Source organism: Sciurus carolinensis, chromosome 3, assembly GCF_902686445.1.
Source record: "Sciurus carolinensis chromosome 3, mSciCar1.2, whole genome shotgun sequence".
Lineage (NCBI taxonomy): Eukaryota > Metazoa > Chordata > Mammalia > Rodentia > Sciuridae > Sciurus > Sciurus carolinensis.
The window spans coordinates 136,641,546-136,654,597 of NC_062215.1; the positions used below are offsets into that span (position 1 = coordinate 136,641,546).

The following is a 13,052-nucleotide window of genomic DNA, read 5'->3' on the forward strand; positions in this document are numbered from 1 at the left end:
TAAAAACTATTATAGAAGTAATTATTATGCCATTGTCACATTAAATAATGAATAATAATTTCTAAAGGCATCGGTAGCTAACCAGTGTTTAAATTCCCAGTTGTCTCGTAAACTGTAATGTTTTGATTGTGTTGTTTTCAGTATAACCCATATTCCCCAACATGCCCAGAATTTGCAATTTTTCATGCCTTTTTAGTCTCTTTAATCAATAATTTTGTCTTTCATCTTTCTTTTTTTTTTTTTTTTTACTTTTTTTCCCCTCTGTAACAAGTAAATGTTGAAGAAGCCTGATCGCTTGTGCTGTAGTTGCTAGTCTGGATTTTAATGATGGCATCCCTGTGGAGTGCTTTATCATGTTCTTCAGTTCTCTGAGTTTCCTGTAATATGTTAGCTGGATGTAAAGTTTTGAATAGAATCAGGTTTGATTTTCTTTTGGCAAGTCTATTTCATGCTTGGTGTTGTGTTCTTTTATTGGAAGTTATATAACTTTTACTTGTTTCTCTTGTTTGATGTCAGTAGCAATCAAGCTCAACAATTCCACTAACTTATTAGGGATTAAAAATGCATGTTCCAATTCTATCATTATTTTTATGTTTATTAGCAGCAAGTTTCTAAAGAAAAAAACCTTCCCTTCATCTATTATGAGATTAAACAGTGAAATCCTTTATAGAGGAAAGTCAAGACAAATAGTTGATTTTTCCCTTTTATTTTCTGGATTTCAAGATAGTGAATTCACTTTCTAGGCTCTTTCCATGATGACTGATGAATTTTATTATTGGATTATGAATTTAGACATATTTACCATGACATTTATTTCTTAGGTACTAAACCTACTGGGAGTGACTACACTTTCCTTGTAATCCGTACATTTTAGGGCTTTTTAAATGCTGACAGAAAATGAAAAAAAAAATTTAGACATATTTTAACCCATTGCAGTTATTATTATATTGTATGGTTTGTTTGTCATTTTAATCATTAGACTTTCTTCAATCCTATTCTTAGACTTTCTACAATTCCTGCCTAGGACTTTGCATCAGAACTTTGGTCTTTTTAGTAGAAATAGTATTTTCAAGATCCAAACTGTGGGGCTACGATACTCACTGCACCATTGCAGTTAGTAGTTCCTAGTCTTTCAAAAGTCAGGATTAGTCAGGTTTTTGTTTTGCTTTGTTTTGTTTTGTTTTTACATGAAATGTGTCTTGAGTTCACACTGTTCCAACTCAAAATCAGGACTATGGTGTTTGTACATAACCAGTGCTGTTATATATCTAGAACTCCTTTCACCTGCACTTCCAATTCTCAATAACACTGAAAATAATAATAGGATTAAAGCATTGTATTATTTATTTGTTTGTCATGTTACACACAAAAAAGACAGAATAACAATTTCATTACCAGCTTATCTGTATAACTAGAGATGAGTTCAGAATTTGTTTGAGCTCTATTTGTTCTTATGATATAGCCCCTTAGGAAATTATAGTCAAATTAAGGTCACATTAATTAAGTCTTGTCTGGTTATATTACCAATTGAATGCACATTTAAGATCATTTTAATTTTGTTTTATATTTTTGAAAGTTGCCCTTTTAAATTTAATTTTGTTTTAAAGTTTAGGAAAATATTACCTATTTCTAAAGTTAAAGTTATAAAACAATATATATTAAAAACAAGTAAAAATTTTCTTTCTTTAAAAATTGAAAGTTTCTATTGAAGATCTATTTATAGTTCATCAGTAGCCTTATATCACTGTTTCTCTACTTAGCTTTAATGCCTGAGGGTGATACTTCAGGAAGAGCTGATTGGAATGATATTTCCTTTGTTCTCACATGCAGATAACAGTTTGCACTTCAATATTTAAAAGTTATTTGCTTGACCTATAACTATAATATTGAATTTTCTTCTGCCAGAAAGCATTGTTTTTACTGCCATTAAAACTTCAGTTACAATCAGATTTTTTTCCCTCTTATAAGGACCTTAGAGTTTTTGTCTAGGTTTCCAGTTTTTTTCCTATTTAAATTTTACTATATTATGACTAGAATATGTCTTCATATTGGTCATTTTGTTGACTTTCTGCAAACATAAAATATACTATTCATTTTCACATATTTTTGAATTTTTTCTCATTTTAATAAAGTATAATATTTTCTTTTAGTATTCTGTTGTGTTTGACTTTCTTTTTTAAGAAATCTTATTATATTTTGAATTTTTCTGTTTTATATTTGTGACTTCTTTCAAATCTTTTATTTTGTTTTTTCTTCATCGTTGTTACTTAGAACATTTTTTCTTATTTTTATCTTTAAGTTCTTTACAGCATTGTCCACTGTATTTACATTCTTTTTGATTTATTTTTCCCTTCTAAATTTCATTATTTTATTTAAGTTTTCTAACTTTTATCACCTAATTTCTGAGTTTTCCTAATACATATTCATGGTGTGTGTGTGTTTTTTTTTAAATATCTTCTGTTATTTTCTTGAAATTTCTTTTAGCTTATTTTGAAAATGAGGCTAGAATTTTGATCTGATTCAGTCACAAGTCTTTGGGGCATGCTTTCATTGCTTGTAGGAATGTTATTCACACCTCATTTTCTTTTATATCATTATAATTTTATATGAGATGCAAATAATCCTGTTTCAATTTTTAATTTTTGGCATGAGATTAGGTTTTTAAAAATTCTGAATGAAAGTAATGACTTACAATATCTTTTCTGTTGTCACAATTCTAAACCTCTATTCTGTGATTTTCCAGAAAGATAAAAAAGTATAGCTTCATACTATCAGATTTATCTTGGTCCTATATTCTCCCCTGTTTTTCTGGACTTTTTCTTCAATCATTATTATTCCAGTTTATCTCTTTCTATTCCCAGAATTTACTTTTAATGTGAAACTTCGTCCTGGAAGGTAGCTTTTGCAAGTTCAAAGGGGTCAGATTACTCTGACTCTTGGATCTTAATGTAAACCCTTTGCTCTCCCTAGAGAGTTGCCAAGGGCTCTCTCATTTGCTCAGTTTGCTTTCCCAATTGCTATGACTTTCACTGGCAATCTGTTGGTTATGCTGGTGTGTTAAGTGGCCTTTTGATTTTCTTTATTTTTTCCAACCCTGGTGCTGATACCATGGGTGTCTTCCGACTGTCAATGATTTTCCATCCCTCAGTTGCATTATGGAACTCTTGGGGAGATGGCTTGTGAATTAATTTGCTGTTCCGTATAACAACTTCTGTACTGCATAACACATATAATTGCTTATGTCAGCAGCCATTCAGAACCTCACAGCTTTTGTCCCATGGATTTACTGTGTCCTCTGGTTAGGGTATCACAAGGTTGAAATTAAGACATGGCTGGGCAGCATCTCATCTGTGGGCTTTGCTAGGGAAGAACCTGCTTCAGAGACCCCTTAGGTTGTTGTCAGAATTAATTTTCTTCTATCTGTGCAGCTTATGGAAGCTTGCTTCTTCACTTCTCTTCTAGGAGTCTAAAAGGCAGCTTTATCCAGAGGCTGTTCTTCAAGGTCAAAAAGAGTCTCTCTTCAAAAATGGCCTGGTACTTATTTTTTTCCCATTTTCTTTATTCTTTTTAGATATACATGATGGTAGATTGAATGTATTTTGACATAGTATACAAACATGGAGTATAACTTATTCTAATTAGGATTCATGGTTGAACATAGCGTTAAGTTACACTGGTCATGTATTCATAAATGAACATAGGAAACTTGTATCTCATTCATTCTACTCTTTCCTATTCCCATGCCCCCTTTCTTCCCTTCACTCCCCTTTGTCTAATCTAATGAATTTCTATTCCCATCCCCCCCACCCTTATTGTGTGTCAGCATCCGCATGTCAGAGAGGACATTCTGCCTTTGGTTTTGGGGGATTGGCTTATTTTACTTAGCATGACGGTCTCCAGTTCTATCCATTTACTGGCAAATGCCATAATTTCATTCTTCTTTATAGATGAGTATTATTCCATTGGGTATATAGACCACATTTTCTTTATCCATTCATCTATTGAAGGGCACGTAGGTTGGTTCCACAGATTAAATATTGCGAATTGAGCTCCTGTAAACACTGATGTGGCCACTGGGAAAACTAGTACATATTTTAAGGACTCTGCAATGATTATGCTGGGTCCACCCAAGATAATTTCTTTTTCATTATCTCAAATTCAGCTGTTTTTTTTTTTTTTTTCCCTAATCTTAATTGTATCTTTAGAATGTCTCCATCTTTACCATCCTGAGTCGGATATCCAATTACATTTACAAGTCCTGTCCACACTTCAGGGAGAGATTGGGTAGGGCATTCACATCAGGGGAAAGAATCTTGGTGACTATTTCAAAATTCTTCCTGTCACATCTTGTTACTTACTTCCATTGTAGATTTCTTTTCTGCATTGTTCGTTTTTCTACCGTGTCTGTATCATTTCTCTTTATAGAAGAATTCACAAACTATGCCACCATTATCACCTTTTTAAAAAATTCTGTAATTAATTTTTTATATTCAACAAAATTGAGCAGGAGATAACACAACAATAATAAAAGATACTACAGCATTATAGGTATGATTTCCTAATGTATCCAAGTCTAGGCCCTTGGCCTCTGATCATTTTATTTTGGAATTACTTCTTTACTGATTTAGATGTTCATCCTAAACTCTCATCACAGAATTAGACTCACATCTCTATCACAGTTCAAACATTTTATTATCCGTTTTCTTTGATTAGTGGTTTCCATAGTAGGACATATGAATCCCTATGAGGAATTCAAGGGGAGAAATATGACAATTTGTATTTGAAAATAAAATTTTAATCTCATACCTTTGGATTATATATATATATATATATGTTTCATAATATATGCATGAATGTTAAGACAGTAGTATGTGTATATAAATTTAAATTGAATGTAATCCATATTATATATGTGTAATTAATTTGTACCTTTGTGGGCACATGCTCAAATATTTTCTACATATAGTCTTTGAGAAGAATTTATTTTGAAACCTCTTTGAGGGCCTACATACTTCTCTCTTGATCTATATATCCTTAACCCTTGGTACAAAGGTAAAAACAGTAAAATTTGACTGTTTTTCAATAAACTAGCATGTCTTATTTCCTGCCTGCACCACAACATTATCCACCATAATTTTGTATTTTTTTTAATCAGCTTTATCATACCAGTTCTGCCAGGATAACTTTGCTAATACATTTTTGTTTTAGTATGTAAAAACTATTGTATTAGATTCATTAATGTCTGTTAACTGACAGAGTATTATGAGGAAATGTCCCTGAATCTTTTACAGAAATGTGGCCCTAGTGCTTTCCCAATTATTTTTATTTCCCAGGAATGAAGAATGGTACCAAGTTAATGTATTGATTTCTTTCGTGAATGCTCTGTAGGGCTGCTAACAATTCAGAGCTCACACAGTCTAATTGACAGTTTTATGTATCAAGCTTATAGAGTTTATTGTACATTGGGATCATCTGTTTGTTCTAGATAGAGATGGAGAGGCGGAAAGCCCCCGCTCCTTTTTCCCCCTATCTTGACTTTAGCATTCGCTTGGACTTGCAAGTTACACCAACACACAGGGCTAAGGAATTTTTAAAAATTAATTCTTCAAAATAATCTTAATCAATTCTGAGATCAAGAGGTCAGCTACTAACTAGTATGTTGTGCCTGATAATACAAAAGCAAGTGTTAATTGCCCAGATGCAGATAGGAGTGTGTAGATCACAAATTAAGCATAAAATTTCTAGTTGTTAAGAACTGTTTTATGATTTTTTTTTCTCCCTAAGTTATGGATTTAAAATTTAAATATCAATTTACTATGGGCATTGTAAAAAATATTTTCTTTAGCATGTTTTATAACCAATTTAAATGGAAATATTTTATTCATCCAAGAATAAATAATTTTAATTTAAAGCAAAGGGATTACAAATTGCAGCTGGAAGCTAAGTATTTACAATTTCTACTGTCATCTGATGAATTCTTAAAAAGAATCACTTAAAGTAGAAAACCACTAAAATTTCAATAATTTAAATGTTGAAATAGTGAAAAGATACTTAGGTCATCTATAAATTAGATCTTATTAACCCACACACAGATGATTTTGCTAGATATGTGTTCAGTGTGTATTCTAAGCTAAATCCAATCAGTCATATCATCTTTCTAGCTTTAATACTGACTTATAGTTTTAAACATTTACAAGGATTGTCCTTTTTTATCCCCCTTCCATTTGTTGAATAAAATAATCACTGTCATAGACCTGGTTAGGACAGGATTAAAACCACACAGGAAGTAAGCAGCATGTATATTTATGACATCCCACTCCCTGGTTTTTGTGGTTGTAGAAAAGAACAGTAGGTCTTAGTTATATCGTTACCCAGCTTCTTTCTCTGTTCTAATTGGAACCAGCACTTAGGCATGAAGGACTTTTGCTCTAAGAGTATTTTTTAAACAAAAGTCTTTTTGCAAACCAATCATGATACTCTAGTACAGAACTGTAGGATATAATTACTTTAAAAATGTTCATAATATTGGCTGTAACTCAACATCACCCCCCCAAGTTGACTTTTCACTTATTGTTCCCTTTCACAAACTCAAGATCATAAATGATAGCTCACTTTCTCCTGCATCTCCTGTACCTCAAACCCACATTCCATCCAGTAGTAAACTTACTGACTCTGCCTTTAAAATGCTCTTAATTAAAAAGTTAGATGATATCACCTTTTTTCCCAACTCTCCAAAGAGAATAGAGAATGGAATCCACACTCCAACCAAGTTTACGTGACCCTGCAGGATCTGGCTCTTCTGACCTCCTCTACCATTTTCTCTCTTACCTGCACACCACCGCACACTAGTTTTCTTGCGGTTTTTCAAAATATCAGGTTTGTATTTTCCTTCAGTTTTTTGTCAGAAATCTCCTTTACTTACTTCTTCACTTCACTTGGTTCTTCTCAAAAGTCATTTTATTTCACTTACCTACCACTCATCACCTCAGATCTAATATTGTGCCCCATCATTTCACTTTCTACCCCTTTATTCTACCTTATATTTTATAGTACTTTTCACTCCTTAAAACTCTTGTGTATTTATTTTATCATGGTCTCTTTGCCCACACCAGTTTGTTATCTCCACTAGAGCAGGGAGTTTATCTGTTGTTTTCAGGGGTTACTTCTCAACCCAGATCAATGCCAAGATAGGAACAGGAGATGCTCAGTAAATATTTGCAGTGTGAAGGGAGGGTGGCGGGTAGAAGAAAGGGGTGATTTCTTCAAGGCTGATTTTCAGTGTCCCCCTCAGCTGGAATGTTTTATTTTTTTTCCTGCTCTCATATCATTTTTATCTACTTGTCTTTTTTCATAGTCTTTTTATTTATTATTTATTTGTGTTCACATATTAAATATTTCCTTTTGAAATTCCATCTCCTTAAATTCACATTTGATTTTTTTGATTCCCCAAAACATGTAGTATCATAGGATTTAATAAATAATATCATAGGGCACCACTCACCTATGATTGGTATAGTTTTTAATATGAGATACTTTTACCCTTGAGAAGGAATTGTGACAGAACGATTATTCTGCCTAACTTTGTGCTCAGTTTCTTCCAGTGATTTTAATTTACTTGTCCTATGACTAAATGAACTAATCAGGCACAGATCTTTTGATTGACTTAGAGCATATATCATTCTAATCTTATGTGCACTGACCCCTCCTTCTCTTGCGTATAGTTAGAAAAGCCCAGTAAGCATAAAATAAATGTTTAAGTGCACATTCAAACTAAAAGGACATGAAGGAAAATCCCATTCTGGGGTAGCAGATATGCTTTGGACTTCCTTCAATCAGGGAGCTAACATTCAGCAGCAGGCAAAGCCTGAGTGTTTCTCCCACCATGAAAAGAAAATTCAAAACCTAGAAAACCAAAACAGACCATTGGTACAAGGAAGCAGTTTGGAAACTTCTGTCTGTCCATGGGAGAAAAATCATAAAGCTATTCAAGTTCTAGGCTTAAAAACACAGTGGTGGGAACTCAATATATAATACCTCTATTCTGGGAGAAACCCAGCAAAATGAACATAAATCATACCCAGAACAAACCAGAGTTCACAAGCAACAGTGTGAGTACAGTTTAGGCCCCCACTTGAATTGTGTCTTCTGTCATCACATTGGTCAAGCCCCAAACCTGTCACCTTGAGGTCACGTCAAGGCATATCTTTGTTACTATAGCAGGAGAATGAAGTATCAGCAACAAAACTTCAGTCAGCCTCAGTGGCAGTTCAGAAATAAGCAAGAAGAGGGCAGAACAAGGAAATAAAAAATGTGTGGTAAAGAAAACACAAAATAAAGTTGTACGAACAAATTCCAATGCACGAGTAGTCAAAATAAACATAAGTAGATAAATATTCTTAAAGAAAAGTAACTTTCTGAAAATTATTTCTTCAAATTAGGAATGTGATTATGTTGTCATTTTTAAATTACCACATACTCTTGTTTAGGAACCACATCTCATTCCTTTTCATATCCCCAGGAAAACATATTTCCCCAAAACTATTGGTATTCAATAAGTGTTTGGAAGTGAAGGTGATTTAATAATCTCAGTAATCCAAGGAACAGGTACATTCAGAAAAACAAAAAGCTTTTGGGTTGAGAATAGATGGATTCCATGAAGATTAGAATGCAGAAGACATAAATGTTACTAACAGAGAAGCCCTCAGCCCCTCAAAGCACATTTTCCACTTTATGTGGCATTCTAGTCCTCCTGATTTGTCCAAATTCCTACCAGTAGCAGAGTAGAACCATGAAGATAAAGTTAGAAGGGAAAAACACTATCCTACAGAAATGCATCTGCAGACAAAGACATATATAGAAGAATATCCTCTGCGTTCTTTCTGTGTCCCCAGACCAGAAAATATCTATGTTTGAGGAAGTAAATTATAGTATGTCTTGGCCTTTAAAGATATGACAAGTGATACAAAATGTCACACACACACACACATACACACAAGGTAATTAGATATATGCATTCTGAATCATATTCCTCAGGTCGTTATGTGGCCAGGGTGCTCTCCAGGAAATGGCTCTTGGGAGTGGACCCTGGGGAATGGGACTAGGAGAATAGCAGTTAAACTGGGGAAAAGGGCCTTTCTTTTTCTCTTTCTATATCCATCTATTTTTCAAAAATTTGTAACAGACATGTCATTTGTCATGAAAAAATCAAGATGAGAAGTAAAATCTTACAGATAGTACTGATGGCTTTATGAGCAAGATGATGCAGGGAAAGCACAATTAAAGAGACTGCCTTGCCCCAAGTAGGATCAGATGATAGGAGAGGGAGGTCATTTATGGTCTCATTCATTGTGCATATCCTACCTTTTTTTCCAAAATAGAAAGTAGATTCCTAACATCTAAGAGAATGGAAAGTGAGGTAAAAATAGGAGGTAAACTTTTTTTTTTTTTAAAGGTAAACTAGTTCATGAAATATATATCTTGAAAACATACTGCTTGACTAAAATTGGGCCACAAATATGTTTCTAATATTCCTGGCAGCCAGAACAGTTAAGACAAAAACCCAATTCATGGTTTGTATTACATGAACATAAATCTGTGGGTAGGAAGCTGTAGAAGTTATTTTGCATTAGGTTGAGAGTGGAGTGGATAATAGCTGACGTTTCTTTCAGGCTTCAGATGCCAAAACTAAATGTAGTAGTGTTTCAAAATTAAGATAAAACCCAGGCGTATAAAGTGGTAAGCTATCTTAAAAATTAATTGTGTGTGGTACTTCAATCCTCAGGGACAAATCAATGTATTTTGGGAAGGATCACATTCACATAAGAATTTAATTTCCTTGTTATAGCATTTCAATTTTGAACTGAACTACTGTCTTCAATTTACCACATATTATTTTTTATAGTTACAAATTTTTATTAACGGTAGTGTTCACTAACCACTTTGTATCATGTCTACAAGAAGAAAAACCTGTTTAAAACCTCCAGACCTAGTAGTTTGTTGTCAACTTGAAAATAGACCCATAAATAGTCATGTGCTTTGTTATTCAAAATATTAATGTATTTATTATTTTTGATAGTATAATAAGATGAAATTCTACTTATATCATCATTGGGAATTTTCATTTCTGTCAATGATTAGATGATGGAATAAATCTTATTAACTAGTTCTCAGATGTATGTTGGGCCTTTATTCTTATTTTATTTATTTATTTATTTATTTATTTATTTTAATACTGGGGATTGAATTCAGGGCCTTGCACATGGTAACACTCTCACCACTGAATTACATTTCTTACTCTTTTTTTGGGGGGGGGGGAGAGGGCTTTATTCTGTGCTCTGTGTGACTCAAGGAACTGTAGGGGGAGATGTCAGGAAAAGGCCATGTAAGGGGTGGCCTCTGTCCTGTTATGGTTTGCCTACTGAGAAGGCAAAGGCTTTGGAATAGCATCCTGAGCACTAGTGGACCAAATAGAGAATACTGGCCCAATATGTGGTAAAGAAACTTGACAAGTCAAAGTTTGGAGATGAACTTTATGTAACTGATATCTATTTGTGCTTCAGTGTTTACAAAATACTTGCCTGTGTGCTTGACCCACCCAGAGTCCATCCGTTTAGAGGAAACCACATTTCCTCTTATTTTCTATTGTCCCAGCAGATATAATAAGTGGTAGCTTTGTATCAAGTTCTGTGCATGTCCTTGAACATGCTCTTTTATTGAATCATAATTGAAACATAAGTGGCTATCATGACCTTTACATTTTAGGAAGCTGAAGTAGAGGACCATTGATATTTAATCTAAATCTCCCTCTAAATTCTGAGCTGGGATTTAAAGCTTTGCCTTCCTCCAAATCCAAGGAGTATATTTGCCACTATTCTACAGTCCAGGATTTCTGGTGACAGAACTGCCGCTCAGACTTGGGCCCTGTTACCTGGGTCTCGGAACTTCTGCATAGGATTTTTACAGTCAGGCTTGAACTGGGATTCTTGAAAAATGTCTGAAAGGAACCAACAACTTTCTTATCTTCATAAAACTAAGACTAAGCCCTAAGGTGGAGAGTAGGGAGGCCTGATGCTGTCCAGTCCATCCTGAACACAGGCCCAGGACCCAGGGCCATCTACCACTGAGCTTGCCACATGCTTTGGTTTGGTTAAATGAACCAATAAAGCCCCTCTCTTTCCTACCTGAGGCAGAGTAGATTTTTTTTTTATTTGAATCTGCAAGAGCTCTGACCAATACAGCTTTGTGGGTTTGATAATGCTACAGATATAAAATGGCTTCTATTTCTTGAGAAAGCAGACATTTTGAATTAGACTTTGCAATGATGTGTTGACAGTTTACGGCCATTGTTTTCCAAAAACATAAAAAATAGCCTTTTATAAAAACAGTGAAAAATACCAAATGTCAACTAGTGGGAATGTTCTTTATTTTTTAAATGCCAGTAGAATTTTTCTTCTAACATTAATTACAGAGGTTAAAGTGTTTGTGTGAAAAGTAAAATAATAGACACATTTGGAATTAAAACAATGGTTTATGGCATTTAAATTTATATGTAAAGGTCAAAATTAATTTTCTTCCATTTGGTGTTTTTGAATAAAATATAGAGACCTATTACACAAACACAATTATTTTGTCCATAAAGAAGTATTGTTTCTTTTCATTGTTATTTTGATCTTTGCTCATGGCTTTTAATCACACCAGGCAAATGTAGTTAGGTCATTTGAGGGGTGTTTTTGCAAAATGAAGAACAAGGGAAATAATAAAAGTTTTGATGATGAATAACCAAAAAGCTCTTCATATGTTTATAAAGATGATACAAAAACACTTTTTAAAAAACTTCTCTTTTTTTTTTTTTTTTTCCAGAGAAAGTACATAAATTACCTGGAGACTTTTTTTTTTGTTGTTGTTGTTTCCTATTTTGTTTTAATTGTTGGTGTTATTTCAATTTTGATTCTTCAGTAAATGCTGAGATACTTTTAGTAAAACAGGAAAGACCAGAGAACCTGGGTCTGAATCTCTAACTTACTGTTTACATGGCTGTAGACAAATTTCTCAACCTCTCTATTTCCTTGTCTATAAAATTGTATGATAAGAGGACCTACCCAAAATAATTTTAGTGGCATTTGTTTGAGATAACATTCATGAAGTATGTAAAATGGTGTTTGGCTTATACTAAAACCTACAGCTGTTGACTCTTCTTTCGATTCCTGCAACTTAAGAGTACAACTCAGCTTGTGTGCTTTGCTGATTGGATAATGGCACTATAAAACTCCTGACTTTTGTTTAAGCTCCAAATTTTATTTCAAACATTAGAATCCGTCCCTCCTTCCACTTTCTCATGGCCCTGTCATTTAAAGATGGGTCAACAGACTTAGGGGACTGGAAGTCTGTGTGCCCTATAAAGAAAACAACAGCAACAACAAAAATCTCTTAATTGTTCAGTGTTTTCATTATTAAGCCATTTATGTTTTAACTTGTGCTGGATTTGTATAGGGGTCTCAGAGGGAATTTGCACCAGAGAAATAATTAGCAAGAAACAAGAGAGATGCAGTGGAGTTAGCTAAAGCAGGGTGCCTCCCTCACCTAGGCCACACTTCCTTGCTAGCAGTGTGGTTAGCCAATTGCCTTGACTTTGGAAAGTGCTTCCTCATAAACCCTGCTGCCCCACTGTGTTGTAACTGGCCTGATTTACATGTTTTTTTTATCTCCTGATTTTGGGAGTCCTCTGAATGTTCAAAGTCTGCTGTGAAGCCACATGTCACACTGTGGACCTAAAATGGGAACTCTCTATGTCATGGTAGTTAACTGGACATACAATGGTGGCTACCAGCTCTCCAAAAGAAAATGAGCTGAGTGATTATGACTCTTGAGTTTAAGGGGTAAGAGAAATAATACGTAAAAACAGATTCTTTTCCCCCTTAGGATAATATTTTATCAGTTTATGTTATTAGAAGTTTAGATTACAAATCTATATACAATTATTTAGGAAGTACCTTTTGCTAAAAGATGTTATAAAATAACTTAAACTAAGAAATACATTAATTTCTACTTCTAGT

The 13,052-nt window shown here is 33.8% G+C and overlaps 1 protein-coding gene across 10 annotated transcripts in view; it reads left to right on the top strand.

Annotated features, from left to right (window-relative positions):
* The window catches only part of Gulp1 (GULP PTB domain containing engulfment adaptor 1), a 268,650-nt gene that overhangs the window by 115,917 nt on the left and 139,681 nt on the right, over positions 1-13,052 (top strand). The gene's annotated exons all lie outside the window — the stretch shown is intronic.